We start from the raw sequence: 12,541 nt of genomic DNA on the forward strand, positions 1-12,541 counted from the left end.
ACTCCCCCAGCCAACTTCCCACTGGGGTAATTAACCCACCTGGCAGCCTGGTGTCCGTCTCCATGGGGTCTGTGGGGCAGAGGGACCAGGCCTCTCTGGATGCCACACTTGGCTTCTCCAGAGGGGCAGGTTGCTGGGTGACTTTAGGACAAGCGAGCTGAACCCAGGCTGGGGTCTATGGTTGTGACCTGGCTAAACCCAAGACTCAGGCAGACACGGACTTCTCGGCATGGGAACAGCTGTACGAGCGTCTGCTTTTGTGAGGTTGCCCATGTGTGCACTTGCACTCTTCCTAACCTCACACTGGTTCCCTTGATGGGCCCAGGAGTGGGCTAGTCCACCTCTCCCCTGACTTTCTCCCTTCCTCAATAATAGCATCAAGACCTTTCAAAGGAGGACCACCTCCCCCTGCCCTCAGACCCAGAAGCTACATCCTGATTTGGCGTGGCCCTCACTCTTCAGAACTGGGTCCAGCACCCGCAATCGCCTGGGAGCTTATTGGAAATGCAGAATCTCGGTCTCCACCCCAGACCTACTGACCTCGAATCTTCCTTTGTGAAATATTTACTTATTTGGCGGTGCTAGGTCTTGGTTGCAGCATGTAGGGTCTTTGTTGCAGCGTGTGGCTTCTTTTTAGCTGCAACCTGCAGGATCTTTGGGCTTCCCAGGGGGCGCTAGTGGTAAAGAACTCACTTGCCAATGCAGGGCACAGGAGAGACACGGGTTCAATCCTTGGGTCGGGAAGATCCCTTGGAGAAGGAAATGGCAACCCACTCCTGTATTCTTGCCTGCAGAATCCCATGGACAGAGGGGCCTGGTGGGCTACAGTCATGGGGTCGAAAAGAGTTGGACACGACTGAAGCGACTTAGCACAAGGGAGATGTTTAGCTGTGGTGTGAAACTCTTGAACCCTGATGCCCTGATGTCCAATATGGTGATCTAGCCACTTCCTCAAGGGGCCTTCCTCTTGCCCTCTGTGTGTGTTTATATCTTAGATAACATATTTTTTTAAGGATAGAGCTAACTCAGTGGACAATGTGTAACTATGTGATTTCCTGTATGGCTAGTCACACCCAGAAAGAAAGATGGATACCTGATAAAACTAGAGTTTTCCTGTCTGATTTTGGACACCACCCAAGTTAAAATGCATATGGCACCCTCAGCCACCAGGAAAGCATTATCCTCACTATTTCCTGCCAAATGCCTAGCTGGCTCCACTGGTAAATGATGAGGTTCAGGGTGTAGGCAGGTGCATGACCCTCTCTGGATGGATAACTTTCCGGCTCAATTTCCCACTCTGAAAGAGAGAGTCTGGGAAACTGGAGGCCCGAGAGTTAGAGATGAAGAGAATTTCTCCAAAGCAAATGAAACACGTGAAGTGTTTTTAAAGAAATGTCTGGCGACCTCCGTGGTGGCCCAGTAGTTAAGAATCTGCCTTTCAAGGCAGGGGACACAGGTTCAATCCCTGGTCCAGAAAGATACCACATGCTGCAGAGCAGCTAAGTCCATGGGCCGCAACAAAAAAAGCCAACTCAATGAGAGGCCTACCCACTGCAGCTAGAGTAGCCCCCACTCACCGTGACTAGAGAGAGCTCACAGGCAGCAATGAAGACCCAGTGTCGCCATAGATAAATAATGAATAAATAAAAGAAATATCTGGAGTTTTCCATTTTTACCCCACATTCACATGAGCCCAGGTCTGATAAGGGTTTAACTGGTGTTAGCTCTCTGTGTCTAAGATCCAAGTTCCATCTGCGGACAGGTTGTTCAGAAGCTGACGCAGAATGTTCAGCACAATTCTGCTCATTCTCATTGGACAAAATTTGCACTCCCTGTTTCTTTTCCCAGGATGCTTCCTCTTTCAGATTTTCTCCTGCCCAGCTCCTGTTCACCCTTTGGGTCTATCACCTCCTCAGAGAGACCCTCTCTGAATATCGTAACCAAAGCAACCCTCTATTCATCTTCTCTCCTATCCCCCTATTTTATTTCCTTTATAGCATTTCCCGCTGTCCGACACTATCTTCTCTCTGTGTTTGTTTACCTGCTTATTGACTGTGTCCCCAACTAGAGTGAAAACGTTATGGGATCAGAAACCACATCTTTCTCACTTCCTTGGCAGTCCAGTGGTTAAGTCTCTGCACTTCCACTGCAGGGGGCCCAGGTTCGATCCCTGGTCAGGGAACTAAGATCACACATATCGCACTGTGAGGCAAAAAAAAAACAAGATAAATAAATAAATACCTTAAAACACACACACACATCTTTCCTGGCTCCACCTGCTAAGGGGCCTAGCGGCAAGGAGCATACCTGGTGCCTAAATCAGAGTTCCTTGGCTAAATGAGTGTTTCCAGAGCTCAGCAGGTAAAGAATCCGCCTGCAACACAGGAGACACGGGTTTGACCCCTGGGTTGGGAAGATCCCCCGGAGGAGGAAAATGGCAACCGACTCCAGTTTTCTTGTCTGAAAAGTCCCACGGAAAGAGGAACCTGGCAGGCCACAGTTGGTGGGGTCACAAAGAGTCAGACCTGACTGAGCGACTAATGCCACACAAAATAAGAGCCAGAATAAGGAGCTTCAAATTATCTAGTTAACACCAGCATTTACGGGACAAATTGACATCATGTGCCTCCTGATAGGACTTCCCTGGTGGCTTAGACGGTAAAGTGTCTGCCGAAAACGAAGGAGACCTGGGTTGGAAAGATCTCCTGGAGAAGGAAATGGCAACCCACTCCAATATTCTGTATGGAGAAGGGCACAATAATATTTCTGTGTATTCTTGCTCAAAGGTGTAAAACCCGAATTCTTTCATAAGGAAACTCCAAACTACATGGAGGAACATCTTACAAAATAATTGGTCAGTACTCTTTACAAGTGTCAGGATCAGGAAAGACAGAGTGAGGAACTGTTCCAGATGAAAAAGAGTCGAAGAAGAAGAAGAAGAAAAAAAAAAAGTCTAAGGAGACAGGACAACTAAAGGCACCATGGGATCCTAGATTAACTCTTGGACCAGAAAAAAAGATATTAGGAGGGAAACTGGAATAATTTGAATAATAATCAGAATAGACTGGTAGCTCTTAAAGTGTTGCTGCTTAGGACACTTTCAGAAGGTCTGCAACGTCTCCTAATGGCAGTGAGATGTTACTCACCTTTTTCAACCTTTCAACCTTAGTGTTGACGGTCACACTAACACTATGAACGCAATGATGGGAAAACCTGCAGTCTCCTCCGCAAGAATCAACACAGTGGCACCAAACTCTGCTGGAAATCACTGTGCTCTTCACTCCTACACACTCACCATTAAAAAAAGAAGAAAAAAGAGAAAGCCAATTTCACCTAGGAATATCCGTAACAAGGCAGTAAAAATCACTGATTTCATTAGATTTCAACCTTTGAGTAAATCTTTTTGATTATGTAGAAAAAGCTTAGAAATAAAAATGATAGATTATTTTGTGATCACTTGCTATGTACTAACCATCTTTTTAGTGAGTCACATCCATCAACTGACTTTACACTCACAGTAACTCTGGTCTGTCTAGATCATCAGGCACTGCTACTTAGAGATTCAGGGTGAAAAATCATGTAAATAACCCAGTGCCCCTGTAGGGATGTCTTTTTTCTTTTCCTTCTTTTTTATTATCGATTCTTCTATTTATTTCTTTATTTTTGGTTGCTCTGGGTCTTTGTTGCTGCACCCGGGCTTTTTCTAGTTGCGGTGACCGGGGGCTTCTCTCTCTTGTGGTGTGAGGAATTCTTACCATGGTAGCTTTTCTCACGGCGGAGCACAGGCTGTAGGCACACCGACTTCAGTAGCTGCAACACGCGGCTCAGTAGTTGTGGTGCGAAGGCTCTAGAACTTGGGCTCAGCAGTTATGGTGCACAAGCTTAGTTGCTCCAACGGCATGTAGAGCATTCCCAGGCCAGGGGCTGAACACCCGTCCCCTGCAGGCGGATTCTCACCTGCTGTACCACCAGGGAAGTCCCAGGGATGGATATGACCAGAATCTTATTCGGGGTAAGCGCATCTCACCCAGAATCTGATTGTTCTGCTTCAGGAGCGCTTTTAAGAGCTTAGCATCATGCAGGATTTTGGCATCAAATAAAATTTATTGCTCGGAAAAATAATCTCAAGCTGAGTACTTTTCTCTAACCACCAACCGACCAGCCTCTCCAGTGGTCATCAGCAATTTAGGAGAGTTTTCACTAGAGGGAACACGTCAACCTAGGACTGTATTTGCTTATTTAGGGAGTCAGCATATTGAAAGAGACAATTAAGGGGGAAGGGAGAAAGGAAAAGAAAACCCATGATTGATTTAAGTGGATCTAAAAAAGAGAGAGAGGGAGAGAACTCAATTTTTTTTACTTTTTCCAGAATAATGCCCTCAAGGGCAACACCCCAAGGTTAAATTCAATAGCACGCCATTAAGTTGCCCGTGCCATTCACTCTCTTATTTTGCTAATATCTTTGGGGTGGGCGTTAAGAGTTTTTCCAGGACTTCCCTGGCAGTGCAATGGATAAGAATCCGCCTGCCAATGCAGAGGACATATGTTGGATCCCTAGTCCAAGAAGATTTCACATTTCCTGCAGCAACAAAGCCCCAGAGACATAACTACTGAGCCCACATGCTGCAGCTACTGAAGCCCTCATGCCCTAGAGCCTGGGCTGTCAGCAAGAGAAGCCACCGCGAGGAAAAGTCTGAGCACCGCAACCGGAGAAAGCAACACAGCAACAAAGACCCAGTGCAGACAAAATAAATTCAATTCATTGATTTTTAAAAAAGAGTTTGTCCCTTTCACAGATCTTTACTGAGCTCCTTTACTGATTGCACACCAGACATTTTCTATACTTCATTATTGCCCCAACCCAGGGAAGCATCATTATGAGGCCCATTTTACAGGTAAGAAAACTGAGGCAAAGAAAGAGTATGTGATTTTCTAAAGTCTCACAGCTGGGAAGTGATGTATCCCAGGACGACAATCTCTGTGGGATTTGCATACAGAATGGGGGTAGGAGAGGCAAGGATTCAAACACACACAAATATACTTTCCCTTCATAACAAAAGTCTGTCTCCCGTGGGAGCCATGGCATATCCTGTGACTTTTTCTAGCTGGAAAATCTGAATAGAGATGTGCTTTGTATTTTAATATTGTTTTCTTTTCTAAATTTTTAATATTTTTCATAAGAGCCATATATTTTTATATTCAGAAACATTTAATAGTTTTATGTCCTTCGGAGGAGCCTGGTGGGCTACAGTCCATGGGGTCGCTAAGAGTCGGACACGACTGAGTGACTTCACTTTCACTTTTCACTTTCATGCATTGGAGAAGGAAATGGCAACCCACTCCAGTGTTCTTGCCTGGAGAATCCCAGGGATGGGAGCCTGGTGGGTCGCACAGAGTCGGACACGACTGATGTGACTTAGCAGCAGCAGCAGCAGGAGACTGGCTGCAAAAGCATCTTTCTTTTTTTTCTTAAGATGATACAGAAATTTTTATTTACCTCTGACATTTTTCTTTAAAGTCATTTTATCTTAAAATAGAAGCTTCCTTTTTTTTAAATTCACGATGCTCTTTTATTTTTATATTTTAATGAAATTTGTATTGAAGTATAGTTGATTTACAACATTGGGTTAGTTTTTGCTGCACAGCAAAGTGACTCAGCCATACATATGCATACGTTTTTAATATTCTTTCCCATTATGGTTTATCACAGAATATTGAATATAGTTCCCTGTGCTATACAGTAGAATGCTGTTTATCCATTCTATACATAATTTTTTGCATCTTATAACCCTCACCACCCCAGCCCCCTTAGCAACCACAAGTCTGTTCTCCATGCTAGTCAGTTTCTGCTTGGTTGGATAGGTTCGTTTGTGTTACTTTTAGATCCCCATGTAAGTGATACATGGTACCTGCCATTCTCTTTCTGAGTCACTTAGTGACAGTCTCTAAGTCCATCCACGTCACTGCAAGTGGCACTCATTCCTGTTTGTGGCTGCCTAGCACCCCACTGCGTGTGCGCACCCATCTTCTTTGTGCGTCCATCTGTTGAAGGACGTCTAGGTGCGTCCACGTCTGGGCTATTGTGAATCGTGCTGCTGTGAACACAGTCGTGCATGTATCTTTTCGTACCATAGTTTTGTCCAGATATATGGCCAAGAGTGGGAGTGCTGGATCATATGGCAACTCCATTTTTAGTTTTTTGAGGACCCTCCATACTGTTTCCCATAGTGGCTGCATCAACCTACATTCCCACCAACAGTGTGGGAGGGTTCCCCTTTCTTCACACTCTCTCCAGCATTTGTTATTTGTAAACTTTTTAACGATGGCCATTCTGACTGGTGTGAGGTGGTACCTCACTGTAGTTTTGATTTGCATTTTCCTAGAGGATGAGATGGCTGGATGGCATCACTGACTCGATGGACATGAGTCTGAGTGGACTCCGGGAGTTGGTGATGGACAGAAGGCCTGGCGTGCTGTAATTCATGGGGTCGCAAAGAGTCAGACATGACTGAGCGACTGAACTGAACTGAATGATTAGTAATGTTGGACATCTCTTTGTGTACTTTTGGCCACTCGTATATGCGAACCGTGAACTTCCTGATGTTCAAGCTGGTTTTAGAAAAGGAAGAGGAACCAGAGATCAAATTGCCAACATCCGCTGGATCATGGAAAAAGTAAGAGAGTTCGAGAAAAACATCTATTTCTGCTTTATTGACTATGCCAAAGCCTTTGACTATGTGGATCACAATAAACTGTGGAAAATTCTGAAAGAGATGGGAATACCAGACCACCTGATCTGCCTCTTGAGAAATTTGTATGCAGGTCAGGAAGCAACAGTTAGAACTGGACATGGAACAACAGACTGGTTCCAAATAGGAAAAGGAGTACTTTTTTTAAACAGGCTGTATATTGTCACCCTGTTTATTTAACTTATATGCAGAGTACATCATGAGAACCGCTGGACTGGAAGAAACACAAGCTGGAATCAAGATTGCCAGGAGAAATATCAATAACCTCAGATATGCAGATGACACCACCCTTATGGCAGAAAGTGAAGAGGAACTAAAAAGTCTCTTGATGAAAGTGAAAGTGGAGAGTGAAAAAGTTGGCTTAAAGCTCAACATTCAGAAAACGAAGATCATGGCATCCGGTCCCATCACTTCATGCCAGATAGATGGGGAAACAGTGGAAACAGTGTCAGACTTTATTTTTCTGGGCTCCAAAATCACTGCAGATGGTGACTGCAGCCATGAAATTAAAAGACGCTTACTCCTTGGAAGGAAAGTTATGACCAACCTAGATAGCATATTCAAAAGCAGAGACACTACTTTGCCAACAAAGGTTCGTCTAGTCAAGGCTATGGTTTTTCCTGTGGTCATGTATGGATGTGAGAGTTGGACTGTGAAGAAGACTGAGTGCTGAAGAATTGATGCTTTTGAACTGTGGTGTTGGAGAAGACTCTTGAGAGTCCCTTGGACTGCAAGGAGATCCAACCAGTCCATTCTGAAGGAGATCAGCCCTGGGATTTCTTTGGAAGGAATGATGCTAAAGCTGAAACTCCAGTACTTTGGCCACCTCATGCAAAGAGCTGACTCATTGGAAAAGACTCTGATGCTGAGAGGGATTGGGGGCAGGAGGAGAAGGGGACGACAGAGGATGAGATGGCTGGATGGCATCATTGACTCGATGGACATGAGTCTGAGTGAACTCCGGGAGTTGGTGATGGACAGGGAGGCCTGGCGTGCTGCGATTCATGGAGTTGCAAAGAGTCGGATACGACTGAGCGACTGATGTGATTTGATCTGATCTGATATCTTCTTTGAAGAAATGTCTATTCAAGTCCTTTACCTATTTTCAATCAGATTATTTTGTTGTTGTTGAGTTATACGAGTTCTTTATATATTCTGGCTGTTAACCTCTTATCAGATATGTGATTTGCAAATATTTTCTCCTATTCTATAGCTTACCTTTTCTCTCTGTAGGTTGTGTACTTTGAACAGAGTTTTTAACTTTGATGTAGTCCAATTTATCTATTTTTACTTCTGTTGCCTAAGAATCATCTTTTATGCCATCTTTTTAATTATGTAACACAACATTGAAGAAAGAACATACAGAGACATACAGTTGACAAATGGGTTTATTAAGAGATCTTCTACATCACAGGTCATCAGGATATGGAAATTAAAGTAACAATGAGACAGCACTTCATGCCTATTAGAATGGTCAAAATCTGAAATGCTGACATCACCAAATCCCAGCAAGGTGCCGCATACATTGTTGGTGGGCGTGCAGAATGGTAAGGCACTTCGCAAGTTTCTTACAAAACTAAACATACTCTGACCATATGATTATTCTCCCAAAGAGTTGAAGCTTATGTTCACACAAAAAACTGCACAAAGATAGCAATAGAAGTTTTATTCATAATTGCCAAAACTAGGAAGCAACCAAGATGTCTTTCATTAGAAAAATGGATAAATAAAATATGGTACATTCCAACAAGGGAGTACTGTACAGAGCTATAAAGAAATGAACTATCAGGTCATAAAAAGACATGGAGGAGCTTTAAATGTATATTACTATTACCAAGTAGTGAAGGAAGCCAATCTTCTACTACTAGAAAAAGCTACTGTATAATACTAACTGTATGTATGCCACATACTGTGTGATTCTGGCTAGATGATATTCTGGAACAGGTAAAAACATGGAGATAACAAAAAGATCAGTGGTTGCCAGGGGTAGGGAGGGAGATAAACAGGCAAAGCACAGAAGATTTTTAGTGAAAATAATCTTTATTATGTTATATATAATGATTGATATATGTCATTAGGGGCTTTCCTGGTAGCTCAGCTGGTAAAGAATCTGCCTGCAATGCAGGAGATCCCAGTTCGATTCCTGGGTTGGGAAGATCCCCTGGTGAAGGGATAGGCTATCCACTTCAGTATTCTTGGGCTTCCCTGGTGACTCAGATGGTAAAGAATCTGCCTGCAATGTGGGAGACCCTGGTTCAATCCCTGGGTTGGGAAAATCCCCTGGAGAAGGAAATGGCAACCCACTCCAGTATTCTTGCCTGGAGAATCCCGTGAACAGAGCAGCCTGGCAGGCCACAGTCCATGGGGTGGAAAAGAGTTGAACACGACTGAGTGACTGAGCACATTTGCATGCCTGTTGACAATGAGGGAAACTTTACACGTGTAGGGGCAAGGAGATATGTCGGAAAATCTCTGTGCTTTGCTTTCAATTTTGTTGTGGAGCTAAAACTACTTTTAAATAATTGCATTTTAAAAAACAGATTCCTCAAAAATACATATACTATATATAAACACATAGAAAAAGATCTAGAAAGAAATACAATAAGGCTTAACAGTGTAGTCTGATTTATGTGAATATAGTGTTTATTTTTGTTCTATATTTGACTTTTTACAATGTGCTTATTCTGTTCTGGTAACAATGAAATGTTTTAATTTTTTATATTGAAATTTAGACTCATAGGAAGCAGAAACATAATGCACAAACTATCATGTATCCTTCACCCAGCTTCCCTCAAGAATGACATCCTATATAATGTAATACAACATAAAATCCAGGGAATTGACTTTAATGCAATATTATTAACTAGACTGGGGCTTCCCAGATGGCTCAGTGGTAAAGAATCCACCTGCCAGTGCAGAAGATGCCGGCTCCATCCCTGGGTCAGGAAGATCCCCTGGAGAAGGAAATGGCAACCCACTGCAGTATTCTTGCCTGGGAAATCCCATGGACAGAGGAGCCTGGTGGGCTACAGTCCATGGGGTTGAAAAGAGTTGGACACAACTTAGTGACTAAACAACAATTAACTAGATTACCTCTTTCTGTTGTCACCATTTTTTTACACATTTATTTGTGTCTGTATACACAGGCACATATAATTCTATGTCATTTTATCCCATGTATAGATTCATATATTTGTGTAAACACCATCACAATCAAGATACCGAACACAGACATTTTTCTGGCTGTCCAGTGGTTAAGACTCCACCTTACAATGCAGGGGCTGCAGGTTCGATCCCTAGTTGGGGAACCAAGATCCCACATGCCACATGGCTAAATTTAAAAAAGAGAGAAAGATATATACATACAACACAAAGGAATTACCTGACACTGTCCATTTATGTTTGCACGCTTCTCCCCAATCCTTCTACATAGGCAACCACTAATCTATTCTCCTATTCTATAATTTGGTCATTTCAAGAATATTATATCCACGATCGCACATGTGTAATCTTTTGAAATCGACTTTTGTCAGTAAATATAACGCCCTTAAGATGAATCTAGGTTGTTGTATGTTATCAATAGCTCATTCTGCATAGTAAACGTTTTATTTTTAATCAGAATATATTTGAGTGTGTATCCCACCTGAATTTAAAATTTAAATTTAAAAAACATCTGTGTGTCCCTGTTTCCAAATGTGAGGCTAGAGTCTGGAAACCACAGGTAGAGGAGCTTGTTCTCAACCCCCATAAAATTCTAGCCTGAAAAATTAATCAGGTAGTTGGTGGCATGGCTGTGAATTGTTTTAGGGCAGAGACTGAGGGACAGTTATCCTTCTTGTCACTCCTTTAGCCCCACTCAATGCTTTTCCACTCAGGGAATGTTCAGGAAGCACTTCTTAACATGATTCTCATTCAGCACTTAGGGGTAGGCTGAGGGTGAAGGTGCACGTCTTCGCTAAGAACAAGTCACGTCAAGCCAGCGTTGTTTTTGATTTATTTTTAATAGATCCCATACCCTAGCATGTGGTTTCCCAGGCGGTGCTAGTGGTAAAGAACCTGCCTGCCAATACAGAAGACATAAGAGATGTGGGTTTATCCCTGGGTTGGGAAGATCCCCTGGAGGAGGGCATGGCAAGCCTCTCCAGTATTTTTGCTTGGAGAATCCCCATGGACAGAGGAGCCTCATGGGCTACAGTCCATAGGGTCGCAAAGAGTCAGACACAACTGAAGTGACTTAGCATGCACTGCCATACACTAACAGGCTTCCCACGTAGCTCAGTGGTAAAGAACCCACCTGCCAATGCAGGAGATGCAACAAAAATCCCTGGGTCGGGAAGGTCTCTTGGAGTAGGAAATGGAAACCCAGTCCAAGACTCTAGCCTGGAAAACCCAAGGACCGAAGAGCCTGGTGGGCTACAGTCCATAGCGTTGCAAAGAGTTGGATGTGACCGAGCACGCATGCGTACAGTAGCAGGCACAGAAAACGCACTTTACAACATCTCCTATAATTGTTGGAGAAAAGGAATAGGAATGAGACTAGGTTGTGATCCAAGCCTGAATGAAAACCCCATGCCTGGTAGGAGCAAGGAGCAAGCAGTTCTAGGAGGCCATGAGCAAAGAGGCTATTTTGGAGTCCTTGGGTTCGGGTTCCAGCTCTGCTGCTCTCCTGGTTCTGGCCCTCTGGAAAGAGAATAACTCTCAGCAGAGTGTAATTCAAGCACACAGTGATGTTCATAGGATATAAGGCAACCACAGAAGCTAGTGCAAAACCTTGGGGCTGGAATAGAGGGGTTCCCGCTACATCTGAGAGGGCCAGGGAAGGTGCATTGGAGCCCAGAGGGAGAGTCAGGTAGAACATCTGGAGAGGTGTCCCGACAGCGGGGAGCCAGGGGAATGCACAACTCAGGTTCACTCTTCAGCCCCATCCCGTCTCCTGCGGAGGACCACAGGGCTCAGAGCTGATGCTGATGAGTCCCTGCTCCAGGTACACTGAGGAAGGTAGACTAGGGTGAGGAGGGGACCTGGATGAGCAAGGTAAGGCACTGGCAGAACCATTTACTAACTGTGTGACTTAGGGAGGTCACTTGCCCTCTCTGAAGCTCGGTTTCCTAATCTGTAGAGTCAGGATAGTAATATTATTGCCTCTATAGAGTTGATGTGAAGAATATATTGGTTTTTTTTTTTTAAGGAATAAGTTATTTAAAACATGTAAAGGACCTAGCAAGGAGGCTGGTAAGAAATTTCAACAAATGGCATTGCAATTATTGTGCTATTACTATTATGATTCAAGTAGGGAAACATGGGAGACTTCCCTGGTGGCTCAGACAGTAAAGAATCTGCCCGCTATGCAGAGAGAAATGGAGCTTAGAGAGGAAGGTTTGGATTTGACCAAACAGTGGGACAGTGAAATATTTGAGGCAGCCTAGCATGTATGATGATAAATACCACCACACTCAGTAGGTAGCTCCTCTAGTGTAAAAATGGGCAGCGACCAAAGTGATGACAAAATCCCAGGCTGCACATGCCACCATTTTAACACTGGAGAAAGAGAAAAATGCTCTTACCCACCAGGACCACCCCATCCCCAATCCTTCCACCTGCAAACTGTGGCTCCATGGTGCCAGTCTGTTTTAGCAAAAGGACCATTTGTTTAAATGAGCCTGCCAAGTGAGAGGATCCAGATGTCTCCTTTTCTCTCTTTTTGAAAAAGCCACAGATAAAAATAAGCCCAAGATGGCCTGTTTCTGCCATGACTTACAGATAAAAGAAAAGACAGTTGCCTTCTAAACAGA

The 12,541-nt window shown here is 43.8% G+C and overlaps 1 non-coding gene across 1 annotated transcript; it reads left to right on the forward strand.

Moving 5' to 3' along the window:
* The first annotated feature begins 2,109 nt into the window (after positions 1 to 2,109).
* On the forward strand, positions 2,110 to 2,182 carry TRNAG-UCC. Its single transcript has one exon. It is a non-coding gene; the product is annotated as a tRNA-Gly (tRNA).
* The last annotated feature ends 10,359 nt before the right edge of the window (positions 2,183 to 12,541 follow it).

Source organism: Bos indicus x Bos taurus, chromosome 13, assembly GCF_003369695.1.
Source record: "Bos indicus x Bos taurus breed Angus x Brahman F1 hybrid chromosome 13, Bos_hybrid_MaternalHap_v2.0, whole genome shotgun sequence".
NCBI classification, from domain to species: Eukaryota; Metazoa; Chordata; class Mammalia; order Artiodactyla; family Bovidae; genus Bos; species Bos indicus x Bos taurus.